We start from the raw sequence: 17,139 nt of genomic DNA, 5'->3' as shown, positions 1-17,139 counted from the left end.
ATCCATGGTGGTGACTATGTCCCTCTTGCTTCCTATAAAGACTCCTTGCTTCTTCTCTTCTATCTTTTCTATCGCCCTCCTTCCCTTCTCCATTACCCTAATCATAATAGTGTCCGCCCTTCCCTTCCCCATTTCCCTGATTAAGATTTGTAATAAACTGGTCAGACCAACATTTGAACCGTTGCTTCTTAATCTCACGCCGGGTATATAGATAATAAAAGAACCTCCTCTCCCTCCTATAAATTGGAACGAGACAATAACTTGTTTGTGCATATCTAGATAAATGGATGGATAGATAGATAGATAGATAGATAGATAGATAGATAGATAGATCGATCGATCTATGGATGGAAAAATACTTGGAATTTTATTTAAGTGGCTGAGAAACTTTTACTTTCGCCAACCTGTCAGCACTGGCATTACCTACAGGTTTGTGGTTTTTTTGGCATTACTTAGACTTCTGTAGTTCCTCTGTTAGTAGTTGCGTATAACTTTTAGAAAAACCTTTCCTCATATCCATACCTATCCTATGTGTATATACATCCATAAATACATACAAGTACCTATAGACATCTGTAACTTTATAACATGCACACACAATGAGCCTCTGTATGTTTCCAAGCCATAGGCAGATAATGTGGAAATTATGGTGTATGGGAACTGTTGAGTCACAGCCTGAACAACTGAATCAGCCATGGGAGCACTGGTGAAGGCAATTCAGCTGTGTGACTTTAGGGGTGGAACGTGGCTGCACCCCTCCTAGACCCCAATGGACTCAATGGAGTCTTTCCTGCAAACTTACATCTTCAGGTACAGGTGAGCCTTCCTTCCCTGCTTGTTTCTTTTCCCATTTCACCATGATAATCGTTTCACCTGTAACACCAACTGTAACTGATGGCCACATGATTTCTTTCATCCACTACCTCCAGGATGGAGTAGGGCGTTTTTAACCACTCTGAATGATGCTGAGAGTATGATAAACAGCCTTTCTAGATCAAAACCTCTGCAATGCATCTTTCACTTCCCGGGGCAATGATTCATGCAGCTGGGACCTACTTTTATGAATAGGCGTTCCCAGAAGGGATTTGGCCGTAGCAATTGCATTGGTGCCTGGGACTTTTTCCTGGAAATTTTTACATCAGACACTTGAACTAAGTTTATGTGTTCTTCTGCATAGAAGAATCTTTATAAAGGTTTGCTGTCCTGGCTGCCCATAAGTCACTGATTTCTGATTATTGCCTGTCTATATCCTGGAGGTTATTATGTTTGCTTGGATACATTTCTCACTTGAAATACTGAGAATGATGTAAAGAGAAGCTTTGGCAACAGCCAAACTTGTGATAATTGTCTCAGCTGTAAAAGCTTCTGGGGCCTCACAGAGATAGAGGCAGCAGATGCATCTATGTCTGTGTTACCCTGCTTTTTCAACATCCCCAAAGCTTCATTGTTTTTTTTGACAAAATTATGGAAGTAGTGTGGAAAGGGAAAGAAACACATTTGAGGAGAATAAAGTATTTACTTGCTTGGAGAACTGACTCAAGAGTGCATGACCCTAAAGAGAAGGAAGACTGGCCAGAGAGTTATAACATCTAGAAATGCTTTTTTTCCCTCCAACTGTTTTTTTTTTCATCTCCTGTGCCATACAATATTTCATCCTGTCTGTCTTCTGTGTCAGTAAATCTATGCAGTCAACAGAAAAAGCCCTCAAGCTTCAGCAGCTCCCTCACCCCACAGACCCATTGACTTTACTCAACAATGCCAACAGCGTGAAGGAGTAAGTGGAGATTTCATCCATTCCCTTCATCTGGGGTCAGAATTTGGCTCCTTGAGTTACTGGTTATCTCTGAATCTCTGATCAGTAACCCTGTTTCACCACAAACAGAGACTCAGGCTGTCCTTGGTCTTGAACTGATAGTGTGCCTCCCTGAATTCCTGTTTCTAGCTCTTTTTAATGCAGCCTGAACTTTTGTAGTTCTTGGAATATGGGCTCACAGGTCTGGACATGATATCTCCATTTTAGGAGAAATGAACTTCAACTGGATCAGAAATAGGGCAGGGACACCAGGGTGAACAGAAGGAGTGGACTGCTGTCTGATGAGATAGGACTGAATTCCTTTCCTCTTCTTTGGCCTAATGCAACAAAAAACAACAAAAATACAACAACAAAAAAGCTGGCACAATCTAGAATTACTGTCTGCAAATACATCAATACAATATCTACACAATACAATACAAAATCTACAAATACATACAATACAAAAAAGATTTTTCCTAAAAAAGCAATGCAGTTTTGCTTAATAGCAAATGGATTTAAAATGCCTGTGAGTCAGCCTGGACTGGAAAAGAGAAGCACTTCCTACTATCAAAGAAAACAGGTCCTCACATGGGTTTCCATAAGGTATCGTGAGGCCAAAATAACCTGATTGGCTTTAAGAGGAAGCTTGAGCAACTAATGAAAGGTAGTCTACAAGGACACTGCCTGCAAGTGTAGGACCCTGGACTGTATGATAAGGCATCCCATACAGGCCTGTGTTTCTAAGATGGAAACAGTAATTTGAACACAATACTTGAATGCTGAGGTTGACTTAATTCACAAGCAAGAATTTACTTGCTCTATCACTTTTCTACAGCAATTCTGTGGAAATAAATTGTTTTAGCTCTGCTCAGGTATTAAGGTGAGAGTAACTTATAAGCATGCAGGAGAAAATTAAGTAAACTTCTGTTTCGTGGAATTTTTGTCATATTTTAATGTGCATTTTAATTTCCTTCAAATAAATATTGAATAATGTTGTATTTAGACAACACATTAAAAAAAAAAAAAAGTGTATCACCACATAATTAAAGTCTGTATTTTGATATATTCCATTTCTAACCTTTCCATAACTTTGAGTTCATGTGTTTTTCAGTCTTATGGTTCCCTTAGCATGGAAAGGTGTTTGACTGGTAATGCTGAGGTGAATCGAAGAATTGGAAGTCAAAGGAAGCTTTTGTCTGTATTGTTGTGCTACAGAGACGACTGAATTTTTTGGATAGTGGTAGGTAATAACAGCCAACAGTAGAAAAGAGCTCTTTTTTTTTTTTTTTTAGTCAAACTCAATGATTTTGAGATGTATTTCACTAGGTCTAGTTACATGAGTTGAACACCACAAAAAGAAGACATGGAATTCCAGCACTCATAATGTTTGTATTCCTAAACCCAATTATTTTCAAACATGTCATCCATGCTAGCTCTCAGTGAGGATTAGCTACACGACAGGCTTGAGCTTTTAAAAGCAAGTGAGTTTTAAATTATGTAAGAGCAGCAGGAAAAGGTGAGGCTGATTTTTGCCATAAAGAAACATGTAGAGTTTTTCAGTGCATCAACATTCCAAGTTTTCTTTCTTTTTATAACTGTAGAAAGAATTATTCCCCTTCTTATTTTTTCTCTACTGCCTAAAAAGAAACACCTTGTGATTGGACAGTGCAAATTTTTAACAAATTATTTATTATGCATATGATTTATTGAAAATGATCTTCTCCCATCAAGCTCAGAAGTATTTTTCTGCTAACAGCTTTGCAACAATTTAAGTATTTTGTACTTTGAACTGCATGGACCAACATTAGTTGAAGGTGACATTTGTGTTCAATGATAGGATCTGCACTAAGAACTATGTATATTGTCCAGCTTTTCATGGTGGTCAACTCAAAATTCAGTTTCAGCAAATGTTTGTGTGTATTATCTGAAAATATGTTTTGGTGTACTTTCCCAAAAGTGTATTTCTGAGTATTTGTAGTGAATAAATCTCATCCTTCTCATGCTCTCTGAATCCTTCTGGGTTAAGGCATACTGCTGTACTACATTTCTACAGCAGGGAGGCTTTCATCCTCAGAACTGGTGCAAATTGAATATTGCAGTTGGATATTTGTGGGAATTTTACCTGTGCATTCCAAACTATGCACATGTTTCAGCATGTGGCTGAATTTTTTCACTTTTGATGTAAGCATGTATTTATGAGTGAAGGAAGCTGGTTGTTGACCAGGATTGCCCTTGCTGCAGGGTGATGCAACTCCACTGAAATCTCCTATGATGGGGTTTGTGTAACTAGGACATCAGCTCCTCACACAGGCCATCAAAACAATAGACCTGAAAAGTTAGGAGAGTCAAAGAAGGACAGTAAATATACTCACCCAGGATAGGATAGGAGTGAGTGAGGACATCAGGATTTGTGTGACCTTGTTTAGCGGAGTTTCTGTTTATACTTGTTGGTGCGCCCTTCTTTGAAACTTTGATCTAAGCTCCAACTGGAGACATGAGTAAACCCCTATGAATCCTGTGGAAAGTCAAACAGTGGCTTAGCTTGTGGACAATAACAGATGGCCTGCATTTCTCAGGGGTGTAACGTATCTTCTCCTTTGGTTGAAGGTATTAATGGAGTAGGTCAAAAAGGAGTGGATATTGCTAGGTAGGATGAAGTAGGACATCTGGACTGAGAAAATGTAATGCTAGAAAATGGAAGAGGAAGTCTGGAAAGAAGATACTCACAAGTTTCAGGATTTAAACTTCGGTAGAATGATATCCATGGGGATACCTAAGGTTTGGGGTTCTTTTTCTTTTTCTTTTTTTTTTTTTTTAATATTATTGTTTTTGTTTGTTTGTTTTTGTTTTTTTTTTCCAACCTGATCATCCCATCCTTGGCAAGATAATTACAGACAAGGTGGACAACAAAGCTGATTCAGCATAGTAGCCAGTGCTGCCTCCCCAGGGCTTGAGGGCTCAGACATAGCATCCTGTGACAGCAACTTCAAGCCTATTACTACGCATAAGGTGAGCAACATGAGTTGATCATATGCATGGTCCACAGCAACTGTGAGATAAATTACATTAGTTTAAATGCCAGTGAAGGAAGTCTAGCTGATGTATATAAACTCATTAAGCTAATTCTAGAACTGTAGGAAAAAGTGATGATTTCAGTCAGCTGAAATAGGATGGGGAGTCCTTGCTGCATGAGACAAAAGAGAACACCACACATGGCTCCTTGGGCTAAGAGACAGTAGGGGGTGTCCTGCCTTTTAGATGGGAAAATGTGCAGTTTTTCCCCTCCATAGCACCTCTGTTTATCCAAAGCAGTAAACATTGTAAGACTCAAGGGACTGGGCTGGCATAGGAAATTACACCTCATGCTCCAGTTTCATTCCACACAGAAAAAGATGTTTTCAAATACAGTTGACAGAAATAACTTTAGTCAAATAATAAACTGTGAGATGTGTTATTCCATGAAGAATAATCCAAGAATGATATTCCATGAAGAATAAAGCCATCCTCCTTCAATCAGACTTTTCTTTTGCTGAAAGACTAGTTAGCTTGTTCAGTTTTGTTATGTTTTAAACGGATTACAGTACTTGGCATTGAGAGCAGTACTATTTTTCCATTAGAAAATTAGGAGAAGAATATTTCTATTGTTTGCAGTAGCAATTTTTAGTGAAGTTAAACCACTGTGTTAATACATAGACTTGCCTTAGATATTAAAAATAAACAGTATGTGCCCGCCAAGTGTCAAGCATACTGCCAACAAAGACATCTTCACTTTATTCTGAAATTTTAGCACACTACTAGCACTCCTAACCTCATAGAGGGCCCGAGTGCTCTGAACTAAGTGCTTGCTCACCATTTCATTGATGATTTTGAAGGCTGTAGAACTGGACAAGCAGTTTAGAAAATAAAGTCTTTCTTCCTTTTTTTTTTCAGTTGACAAGTGTACTGATAGCCAGTTCAATTTGATTTGACACAGATGGCCATCTCAGTTGGCAATCATTCACCAAAATACATGTCACCTTTGGTTAATGACCTAGCCTCGTTAATAATCTTGCAATGGCTTCTCCACACTGTATATGACATGTGGCTTTGAACTTCCTGCAATAACCCTCTTACATTTTTAAATCCCAGACTGCATAATGCCTGGCTCCAAAGCATCATTTCTTCCTCATAAGCATGCACCAGCTGCCAAATGAGCTTCCTGTGATGCTCCCCTCATCTTAGCCCTGGGGACTGATAAGAAGGGACATGTAAAATTCCATGGAAGGAGACCTCTGCCCTCTGTTTCTATACATTATACTTTGTCAAGACAGAGCCTAAAGGGACTGGAGCCACTGGCCTGAGCTGGAGAGATACTTCCCTGCATGACTCTGCTGGGTAAGCAGATCTCTTTGCATTCAACCATTTTTAAGAGATCTTAAAAAGCCTTATATTTGTTTCCATCATTTGTTTGTTGAAGAAATCAAATAGACCATAAACACGGTGACCATAAAACTTCTCCATCACTAATTACTTTAAAAATGAAAAGACTGCTATTCAGCCTCCCCTGTTTCATCTGGTAGCTGCTGCAGCAGTGACTGATCTGGCTAATAGACACTGTAGCCTGTTTTCTGCTACTGCCTATTACAGTGTCACAGAGAGAGAAAATATAAACATCAGGCATGTGTCGAGTAATTTTTCTCACAAAAGAACATATTAATATGAAGCAATGAGAAGCTCTGGGACTTCCTAACCTGGATGTGGCATACCTTTCCCTCAGCTGATGTTGTTTTGCCATTGTGGAGAAATGCCCTCTGGGAGAAGCCGCTATGCGACTGCTAACACTTGGCAGTCGTTCCTCTATGTGAGCAATGGGGAATCTCCATCACTGTGCAGCCATCTGAACCTCATTTCTATGAGATCCCAGAGGTCTTTGCAAGGTTTGTTTATTATTAGCCTCATTTATCTCTCTCATGACTGATTCTGTATATAAGGAAAGTGTACCCTATTAAAAATTCATGTGTTACTATCTAGGACACAGAGTTGAGTGTGGGGTAACCCATATTTCATCATCATACTATTAAATAACAAGAATTAATTTTACTTCACATCAACTTGCTAGCATGGCTGAACTAAATTTTAACATACGTCAAAGAGCTGACATCTGTTAGATTAAGAATGTCATATCTGGATTCAGGATATCTTACTAAAAAGATCAGTGTTTGTTTCTGACATCACAAATCATCTTCTTGTTCCTGCTAGTTGAACATTTCCACTTTGCAGTGTCTTCTGTTAACTGCTGATCACAACATGGTAACCCAAAGCTGGTGGCAGTAGATGACCAGGAAGTCCACCCTATGTTACTGTAATATGTATGAATATGCATGAGGGAAAATCCTTTGGAGGAGGTAGAAGATTGCATATCTCATGGAGGAGTACCTATGAAATGGAGTTGTAGGTTCATCTGTGAGAAAAATCCCTGTGGCTAAAGCTGTGACTTGGTGCCATGTTGCCCCACAAAATAGTACCAAACCAGGCACATTCCCACTGTCGTGTACTCATGTCCAGCTCGTTGCTTGTGCTGAAAAAACACTTTGGTAGACAGTTCTGTGCCACAGATCAGAGTAGTGACATTGCACCTTCAAAGCTGGCATGCCATCAACCCAAAGACCCTGTGTAACCACCCTGCCCACAAGGTGGGTGCCAAGATTTGGCAATGTGTTGTGCTGGTGTTGCCACTCCTGCCTGCCCTAGACCAACCCACAGTCCACAGTGATCTGTTTTGCAGTGACAACCTCCATTAACTTTCTGGCAAACAAGAATGACCAGTGACAGAGTTTTTGAACCCACTGTGCCACCAGTATTTTGTTGTTGTTGTTTCATTGTTTGTTTTTTTTTTTCTTTCTTTCTTTTTTCCTAGAGGACCACTATAAAAACAAAGATAATTTAAAACGACAAAACAAAGCATGAACAATAAAGCATGATTGACCTTTGCTGTGTCTTTTGCTATGATTCCTCACTACAGCATACTATGGTGTTCATGGTCATGGTGCTTTGTTATTCTCGCTGCATACTTTCTTCTCTCTAGGCTTGAAAAACAGCAAAGCCAAGAAGCACAAACTTTAGTTAGAACTGGCTAAACAACACTTTGGAAACAGCAAGTGCTTTCCTAGGTAATTCACAAACAGGAAAAAGAGACAAGGTCAATTCATTTTCTACAGCTTGACCTACTGAGTCTATGGTTTTCTCCTGAACTTCTCTCACAGACCAACATTTGGGATGTGCTGACTGAGCACAGACCAAGGACCTTTCTGTTCCTGTGCCTTCCAGACTCACCTTGCAGCCTGGTTGGCTGATTTTTAATGGACTGACAAATGAGCTATGGCAAATAAGTTAGGACACAGAGCATGAGGACTAGAGTTGTCCATTCAAGTTTATAGGCTACACAAGCAGTACAGTGACATCCAGAGGAGAAATGTGCTACACTATGAGACTGTTTGGTAGTGGGAAGAGCCCACTGCCACATCAATGGGAGGACTTAGGGACATGAGCCATCTAGGAAGGACACAAGGACAACAGCCATCTGGGAGCATGGCATCGGCCATGGAGAGTCCCACATGGATTGGAAAACAGTCTACATGTGAGTCAGCTCCCAAAAACAAGTCCAGCCATAAAAACGGGTACTCACAAGTTTCCAAGAAGCAAGAGGAACAAGCAGTTCTTTTGGGTGGTTGTGAGGGCTCGCAGCTCCTTTTGAAAACAAAACAAGGCACAGAGGGAATATAACCCCTGCAAAATGCCATAGACTTAAATGCCACCAAAACAGGCAGCACTCTGTGGTTAGCAACATCTGTAGGAGACAATTTATTCAAGAAAATGCAAAGGTGTTTTTTCCAACTCATTCTTCAGGCCCAAGCAAACAGTGTATCCCATCAAAACATTAGTTTGACTTTCTTTGGTTTCCTTCCATTGTTTTCTAAAAATGATAAAGAGAAAAAACACCACCATTTCTCTTTCCCAAAAGGCTCCAAGGTAAAATTCATTTCATATCCCCTCTATGAGATGACTGGATAGTTGATTCTCCCTTAGGACTGCTCAGCTTGCTCACTGCATTGCTCTCACTGCTCTAGGATAATGAATCATGTACACCAGGACTTGCCTGCACTTGAAAGTTCTCACTGATGAAGGTAAGGCACAAATATAAAGTGCCATTGCTGTTTCTTAGGAGCAGCTTAAGGGTCGAGTTAAGCAGGAACAATGCACTCTGATTTTGCAATAACACCATCCACATGGGGTGTTAATCAGGAATAGATGATTGGAAACAACTTGGCAAGGAGATGTGACATAGGTAAATCAGCCCTACTAGCTGAAACCTCTCCAGCTGCCTTTGCCAACAGTGGGAGAGCATTTCAGGCAAGCTCCTATGGATGATCTCAATCAATACTGTACATGTTGAAATCTGTACCATGATTTGCAATAGGTAAGCAGCCATTACCTTAGACCATTAATATTAGCTGAACCACCTGCTTTGCCAAAGGCTGGCTGAGAATAAAGGCCGGTGTTTTTGCCTGGTGAGCAGTCAAGCAAATGAAAAGGCATTTGACAAAATGTTCCAGCTGCAAGTGAAAGCCCAGAGCTGGACACGACTTGTCCATGGGAGTCTGTGACTGGCAACAGTATTGCTGCTCAACCAAGATGTTGTTAGGCAACAAAGCTACAAAGAACATTTAGTGGGTTACAAATGTTCTCTTCCTGTCTTCAACTTTGGCAAATTTTATTGAGTGATGATGCACTTATTCTGCAATTGTCGCCGCTCAGTAGCGATGCTTGACAAGCCATCTGGGAGGATCTATCATTTCATCACCTCACACTTGATCGGCACAGAAGTTCACTTCTTTGGACTCAAGCTTGCCTGCTTTGTGCAGTCGAGCACCAGGCACTCCCTGGATGTCCTCGAGCACAATACCCCTGGAGAAAAAAAGAACTGGGAAACTCAGAATTTGATTTTCCTCTGTATTTTTCATTCTCTTAACCTATGGCAAAAGCCTTTGAAAAATAATGACTATCTTATTAAGGAAAAGCATGAAGAAATGAGGTCTCTGGTCTATAATTTGTAAGGAAGAGTGGAAAAACACCCTACTCTCACCACAATTCAAGTGGCTGTGGGCATTGTTCATACTTCTAGGTGATCCGTGGGGCTTGCTGTGGATCTCCCCTGCAGCTGGCTGAAAGTGGTGATGTGAGAGCGTTCTCATGCCGCAGCACACACGATGCTCCTCTGCATCTCACACCTGTGCCCAGACTGTCCTGAAGACCTGAGTACCCAGGAGGAGGCACAGGAGGGCACTGCAGAGAGGGGAATGCATGAGGAGTGCAGTTACAGGGGAGAATAGAAGGATGAACTTCTTCTGAAATAATTTGCATCTCAGCATCTGAAGCTTACTTGGAGCCTTGCAGTATCCAGGTTTGCCCCATCCCCTGATTTTGTGGCAGGTTCAGAACAAGCTCCTCCACCTGCTGGGGAGCTATGTCAGAATTTTCCAGATGAGAAAACATTACCTAAGGGTGTCTAGTGAAGATAATATGCTGTGAAGAAATACCGGCTTCAAGTGTGTACCACCAAGACAGGGAGGATGGGTAAAGGTGGTGGGATGCAACATGAAAACCATCCCAAATGCTATAACACTGTTTTCTCTTCTATAGGTTCATTATGTTTTTTCTTTCAAAAATAATCTTATCAATCCAACCCTGAGGCAGTTAAGATGGAGCTAAAAGTTGCAGCTGACCCATATCTGCAAAACAGGCTAAGAATAACATATTTCACTCCTGTCCTGAAGTCTGTAGCTCAGCCTGTGCCTCAGCTTGCAACCAGGAACTTCAGCTCCATATGATAACTCCGGGAACTGAGAAGATTGGGTATCTTTGAAAATCAAGCCCAGAGGGACAGCAGTGCCACAGACCCATGGAAATGTCCTGATGGTCACTGACCTGCAAACAAACAAACAAACAAACAAACAAACAAACAAAAACACCAAACAACACATGGATAATGTATGCCGTATAATGTATTCCATATATTCCTCAAGCAGCCTCCACATGGTCTTCTCCAGTACCCAGCTCACTACTCCCAGATGCAGTGTATTCTTTTGCTCTAAGTTTGTCTACCTCTTATACTTCTCCAAAGACATAATGTGATTTGGTGCTCTACTTTTATGATCGTAAAGGATTTTGTTCTCCACTCTGCTCCTTAGCAGGTGTATCCAGAGACTAAAATCATTTTAGGAATGTGTTAGAGGAGCAGATCTAAAATGAGTTGCCAAAGTTGCTGACCTTTAAGTAAACTCTTAAAGCTCCATCCAGGGCCCCATAGGCCCAGGGACTTTCAAATGCAAGGTGTGTGCAGGTCAGTATTGACCCAAGATCAGCCAAGCAAGGATCTGAGCCCACATGCTAGAAAAGAGCTGTTTACACAGAAAATTGTGGCAAATCTCTCCACATCACCGGGCAGCTTTCCCATACACTGAATGGAAATAGTCAAGGTAAGCATCTTCCTCTTGCCTGTGTTTCCTCCTACATGATGGGTTTTCTGAGTGCAAACAGGAGTTTGCATTGTTTGTGCCATTTGGAGATCTCAGTGGAGCACAGTTACAGTTGTTGAGGTCTGTAAAGCTGCTGGGGAAAATTGAACTGCAGAAAGATGGAATAAATGGTGGCCAGGCAAGGCATATTGGATCCAGCATAGGGGACTTTTCTTCTTCCCAAGCCAGGAGTCAAGAGAGACCAACCACTGTCCACATGGATAATGGCTGTTTCTCTGTCCTTGTAGCTGGTATTTGGATGTCACTGGGCAAGAAGGGAGCAGGAGCCCACTGACAGCTTGGAGGAGGCTGTTTGTATGGCTGGTACATAACATGTGATTGATGGTCGAACTCAATGATCTTAGGTCTTTTCCAATCTTAATAATTCTATGATTCTGTAATACCAAAGCAGCCTTTTTCTGCTAGCCCCCTTGGACATGAGGGATTGGAATATTTACTAGCACTGAGTAACGTAGGGAAGCTCTCAGTGCTCCTCAGTGAAGTGGTGTCTCCCAGTCAGTCAGTCCTGGCACAGCTTAAACTGCCCAGTGGGAAGGGCATCTCTACTATCCCATATGCTGCCATAAGCCAGCCATGGCCATCTACTGGAATGTCTCTGGAGGAGCCACCTGTGTTGCACAACTCTGCGTTTCAGCTCCCACGTTCTCCTGCTTGGAAGTCTGAGGGACTCTGGCAGGAGGAGAATGATCTGCCCTCATGTTCCTCAATTGTACAAGGAGCTCAGAGGAACTGTAAATTTAGACAGGACAGATATCAGCAAGACCAGTTAACTGCCTTCCTTGTAACACCCCGCTCTGCCGCATCTAAGGTTGAGTTCACTCTGAAACATAAAGATGGCAAGTCTAAATGACAATACTAGCATTTCAGTGCTGATTGTTTTACATACTTAGGAGGCTGTGTGCAGAAGTCCATTGCAGCACATATCTTGAGAATTCTTCCCTCTATCTGATCCCAAAGTAACATACATTGGCTTTTCAGTGCAAGAGAAACGTTGTGTGTTTATTCGGAAGTCTTCGCCCCAGTAAAACTTCAGAGAAACAGCTGACTCCTACTCCTTTTATACAGGCCAGCAAACATTTGTGTAATGATTGATAACTGGATAATATTGGCTATTAACTGAAAAGTGGATGTTCTGTTAAGAGTAAACATTTTAAAAGAGAAAGTATTTCCTGTAGCTGCTCCCTTATCACAGGAATTACAGAAATACATGAAAGAAGGATGGAAAGCTCCACAGGAGGTTACAGTGTCCATAACTTTTCCATGTCATCCCTCAGAGATGTTCTGCCAACCTGCTTGTAGTGATGTCTAAAGCTGGAAATTGAGGATAGGCTTAGGAGAAACATACCTATGACTGTAAAGAAAGTGGAGCAGTGAGAGGGACTGAGAAGGTGTAGAATCACCCATGGTATGAGCTATGTTTCTGATGGCTGCCTGGGAGCCTGAATGCTCTTCTTGCCTTCTGGAGCAGGGATGTTCTCTGGGAAGAGGAGTTGAATCTAATAGGCTGTTAAGCCTTGTACACATCTGTAATTGGGTAATACTCATCATATGTTAGAATGACTACTATTTATTTATTCTCTGATGTATTTGTTTTAATATAAAGTCATCAGTCTAGAAAGCTCCAAGCAGATGGTGCTGGGGAACCTAAGTGCAGAGCTACAAGTTATAGGCAGGAAGCAAGGCAATGAGAAGGTAAAAGGGAAGAGGACAGAAGGCACGGAAAGCAGTACCTTAATTAGGAAATGTGACTTAACAGATTTCAAGGTGGTGAGGATTGAGATACCTTGAGATACACTGAGATACCTGGCCAAGATGCTGCCACAGCATCCCCAGGGTATGTAGTGAAAGGCTACAAGCAAAATGGCACTGTAAAAAGGGCAAATGGAAGGCTTTTAGCAACAGGCAAGTACAAAGCACTTCATCATTCTGAACTGTTTGGATAACATACCTCTCCTTTACACCTCATAAATTGACACAGTTGTAGGGAGTGGTGTTTTGAGTGCACCCTGGTTACACCCAGTGTTTCTGAGTAGCCAGTGCTCTCAGCATACAGCAGTTGGTGGGAAAGTCTGGGCTATTATTTCCTAATTTTATTGATCTATGATCTACTGCAGGTAAGGAAGATTAAAAAGTAAGGAACACCTAAATCTGCAAAGAATACAGCAGAGCTCCAAAGCCAGTAATTGCATCAGGTGCAAAATTAGAATTAATGATATTATAATTACTGAAATTAAATATACTACCATAATTTTTGACAGCCTCAAATATTGTGTGACACCAAATAAAGGCAGGATGGCAGCTCTCTAATTTGTAAGGAAGTAATGCTAGAATCGTTAAAGCTCACTTCAAGGATTTTATTCTGAAAGATACATGGACAAGAAAGTTTTTAGTGAACAGAAGATAAGCATTTATAAATGTCCAGTAAAACCATGCACATGTGCAGCTGTTAAGACAAACACAACAGCTTTTCTAAAATACAGATACGGTACACAGAATAGTAAGCCCTGCAGCAGCACCACTGAAAACTTAGGTCTGAAGGAGGGACCATTTTCTTTGGGATAGAACACACCTCACTTCAGATACTGCAGACACATGATTGTGCACACTGGCTGTGCTGTGTCTTCCTCTAGTCAGAAATGGATGCCACTCAGGGACAGCTGTGACAATGTGAACATGTATTTAGGATGCCTGGTGGTGAAGTGTTTTGTCTCCCTTACCAGTTTCCACATAAGATCTTGCCATCTCCTGGAGAACATTTTCTCCAATGTGCCTGTCTGGTGCTTTGAGCATAGCAGAGCTTAAATCCATAAGGCAGTGATTTATCCTTACAGTGCATCTTCACTTTCCTCTCCCACCTTTCCTCTCTCCTCCCAGTGTTTAGGACCTCCCTGCTAGTGGGATGGTATATTATTTTCCCCATTGCTAGGTTGATAGCCTAGTTTCCCAAGGAAAGGAAGCTTATGAAATAACACTGTCTGTGCAAGTGCCAGTTGGTCCCTCTTAAATAATTTTTGAGCCTCTGAGCTGATTTTGGTCAACCTTGACAGGGGATGGATGTCTCAAAGGTTTGAGGATCTTACAAACAGTGTGGATCTTACAAATAGGCAGAGGAGAAAGACCCTGGGAATTCATCCACTGTCAAACACAACTGTATAAGAGCTGCAAAGATGATGAAGGGTCTGGAGGGCAAGAAGTATGAAGAGTGGCTGAGGATTGTTCAGCCCAGAGCAGAGGAGCTGAGAGGAGGCCTGATGGCAGCTGCAGCTCCTCACAGGGAGCGGAGGGGCAATGCTGAGCTCTGCTCTGTGTGACAGCGACAGGGCCCGAGGGAACGGCATGGAGCTGCATCAGGGAAAGGGTCTGCACCTGGGGGTGTTGGGCATGGAATGGGCTGCCCAGGGCTGTGGGCATGGCCCCAAGTGCCAGAGTTCCAGGAGTGTTTAGACAGTGCTCTCAGACATAGGCTTTGGATGTTGGGTGGTATTCTGTGGATCTGGGAGCTGAAGTTGGTGATCATTAGTGATCCCTTCCAACTCAGGATATTCTGTGATTCCATGACTCCATGATTCTACTAGACACCAAACAGTTCACAGAGGAGAAAGTCTTCACCACTGAACACAACGGGAGATATGACTTCACAAATTTAGCGCTTAATGGAACTACTTGATGAATACGAGCACAAGCAAAATGCTCTTCTTGCCTTCTTCTGGAGCACAAGGCTTCCAGTTACTGAGCAATGTGGGCTGACTCAGAAATGACAGCCTGGCACAGTGAATTTTGAGCTAATTGCTGCTCCTTCTCACATCGGCACTCATGTGGGAACCTGCCTGACTTCCCTCTGGTACCTCCGTTTGCATGATCTAGCTCATATCAAGGACAAGAGCAGAAATCTCAGGCTGTGAGCTGATGCAAGTTGGACAAGTGCAGAATTGTCACAAGTTGTCTGCAGCCCACAGAACTGGCCTGTAAAGGGGCCACCATTTCTATGTACAGCTCAGTGCCCACCTCACTTTTTTTTGCATTTGTCTGCATTAGAATTGCTAATGACAATTTGTTTAGTGCAAGCATGAATCAGAGCATAAGCTAAAGACCAGTGATGTCTGTTGTGTGGGCTGGCTTTCATTTATTCCTGCTGTGACTTTTCCTAGAAAGTCAGCCACCTCGGGACTGCCCGACTGGTGACCCTGAACAGGATCCTACGGCTGCTTTTTAGTGCCAGAAGTGGAGAAAAACAAGCTATTCACACAGGTGGTTTCAAAGAGAAGCTGGAATCTCTCAGCTTATGGAAAAACCCAAACGAACCACAGACAGCATTAAAATGGAGAAGAGGGAATTGTGCAACTTTGTATGCTCAGTGAAATATTGATGTTTTCTTCTCCTTCTAAGCCTTTAAGTATTGATGTGCCAGATCTCTGGTTTAGGTGAAAAGAGCACACCTAAAGAAAAGAGGAGAGAAACAGAAGAAACATTGGATGCAGAGTGGAACAGGGAGCTGGCCAGCAATGGTTGACATCTCTGGAGGTGGGCTGGCGTCTCTGTAGGAAGAACACTGCGTCTTGTCCTTGACCATCTAGCCAAGGGCATGGGCTGTAATCCCCAGATAGGGCTGAGTATGCTGCAACACTCTAAAGAATAAGACTCCTTCCAAGGGAAACATGAGCCACAACTCTCATGCTTCCAGGGCCGGACGTCCTCTGTTACACAGCAGAACTATGAAGCCACAGGGAAGCATCCGTTACCCACTGTTTAGGGCTGTCATTCCAAACCAGACATTTTTCTTCTGGTGAAAGCTAAAAGATAAAATAAGATCATCCTAATTAATAACGCCTACCTCCTCACACAGCATTTTCCACCCACCAAAGATCTCCAAGTGCTACTCCCATGTAATAGACAGCAGAAGGAAGGGTGAAGGAGATCAAATAAAATGTCTTGGCAGCAGAACAAAGCCAAGTCCTGCATCACAGGGCTAATAAGAAGGACAAGGGTGCCTATTAAGTCTCGATAAAAAGCAAAGCTTTGGACAATTTTCTGACTTCTTGGATCCTGAAAGGAGTGTTGCAACACTAATGCGATCAGTGTTCTGTACTAACAAAATATGTTCTGAATTTTCTTTTCCCCTAACAGCATCATTTCGGGGTTTCATGGAAAATGGGAAAAGAAATGGGGCAGTGGCTTTACAGGAATCGTTCCTTTGCAAAGGGGCAGCCAGAGGACTGGAAAACTGCAAGCATCCCAGAGGAGCAGAGGAATGGACTCCTTTCACTGCCAGGTCAAAACACAATGCAGAAAGAAGCATCGCTACCCAGCCATCAATTTACTGTAAAACATCCCCTAATTGAGAAACTGCTACAAGAAGTTCTGACAAAGAAAACACTGTAGTGGGGGTGCAGTTTGACTCCTGAGGAGATGCATTTGGCAGCTTTGAGTTTGCACCTGGCCAGTCCTGGAGGAAAACCTTCTGCAGCAAAGAGATGGCTGATGGAGGGAAAACGCTGGTTTTAAAAATTCTTACCAGTGACAGTGATGGAATCTTTTTTTTTTTAATTCCTTTCCTCCCCTCCCTCTTTCTGTATTTCTTTTTCATTTTGTTTTGATCCATCCCTTAGGGAGGATCATTTTTGAATATTCAGTAGCTTCCAAAGCCCTATAAAAATTGATGGTATTAAAGTGGTATTAAGGGATGCACTGCCCATCCGCTCCTGAGTCTGCTGTGTCACAGCAAAAAAAGAAAAAGAAAAAGAAAAAGAAAAAGAAAAAGAAAAAGAAAAA

The sequence above is a fragment of the Lagopus leucura genome, unplaced genomic scaffold (genome assembly GCF_019238085.1).
Source record: "Lagopus leucura isolate 7727_CA_CO unplaced genomic scaffold, USGS_WTPT01 Super-Scaffold_100002, whole genome shotgun sequence".
In the NCBI taxonomy this organism is placed as follows: Eukaryota; Metazoa; Chordata; class Aves; order Galliformes; family Phasianidae; genus Lagopus; species Lagopus leucura.
Note: the sequence above shows the minus strand (reverse complement) of the source record.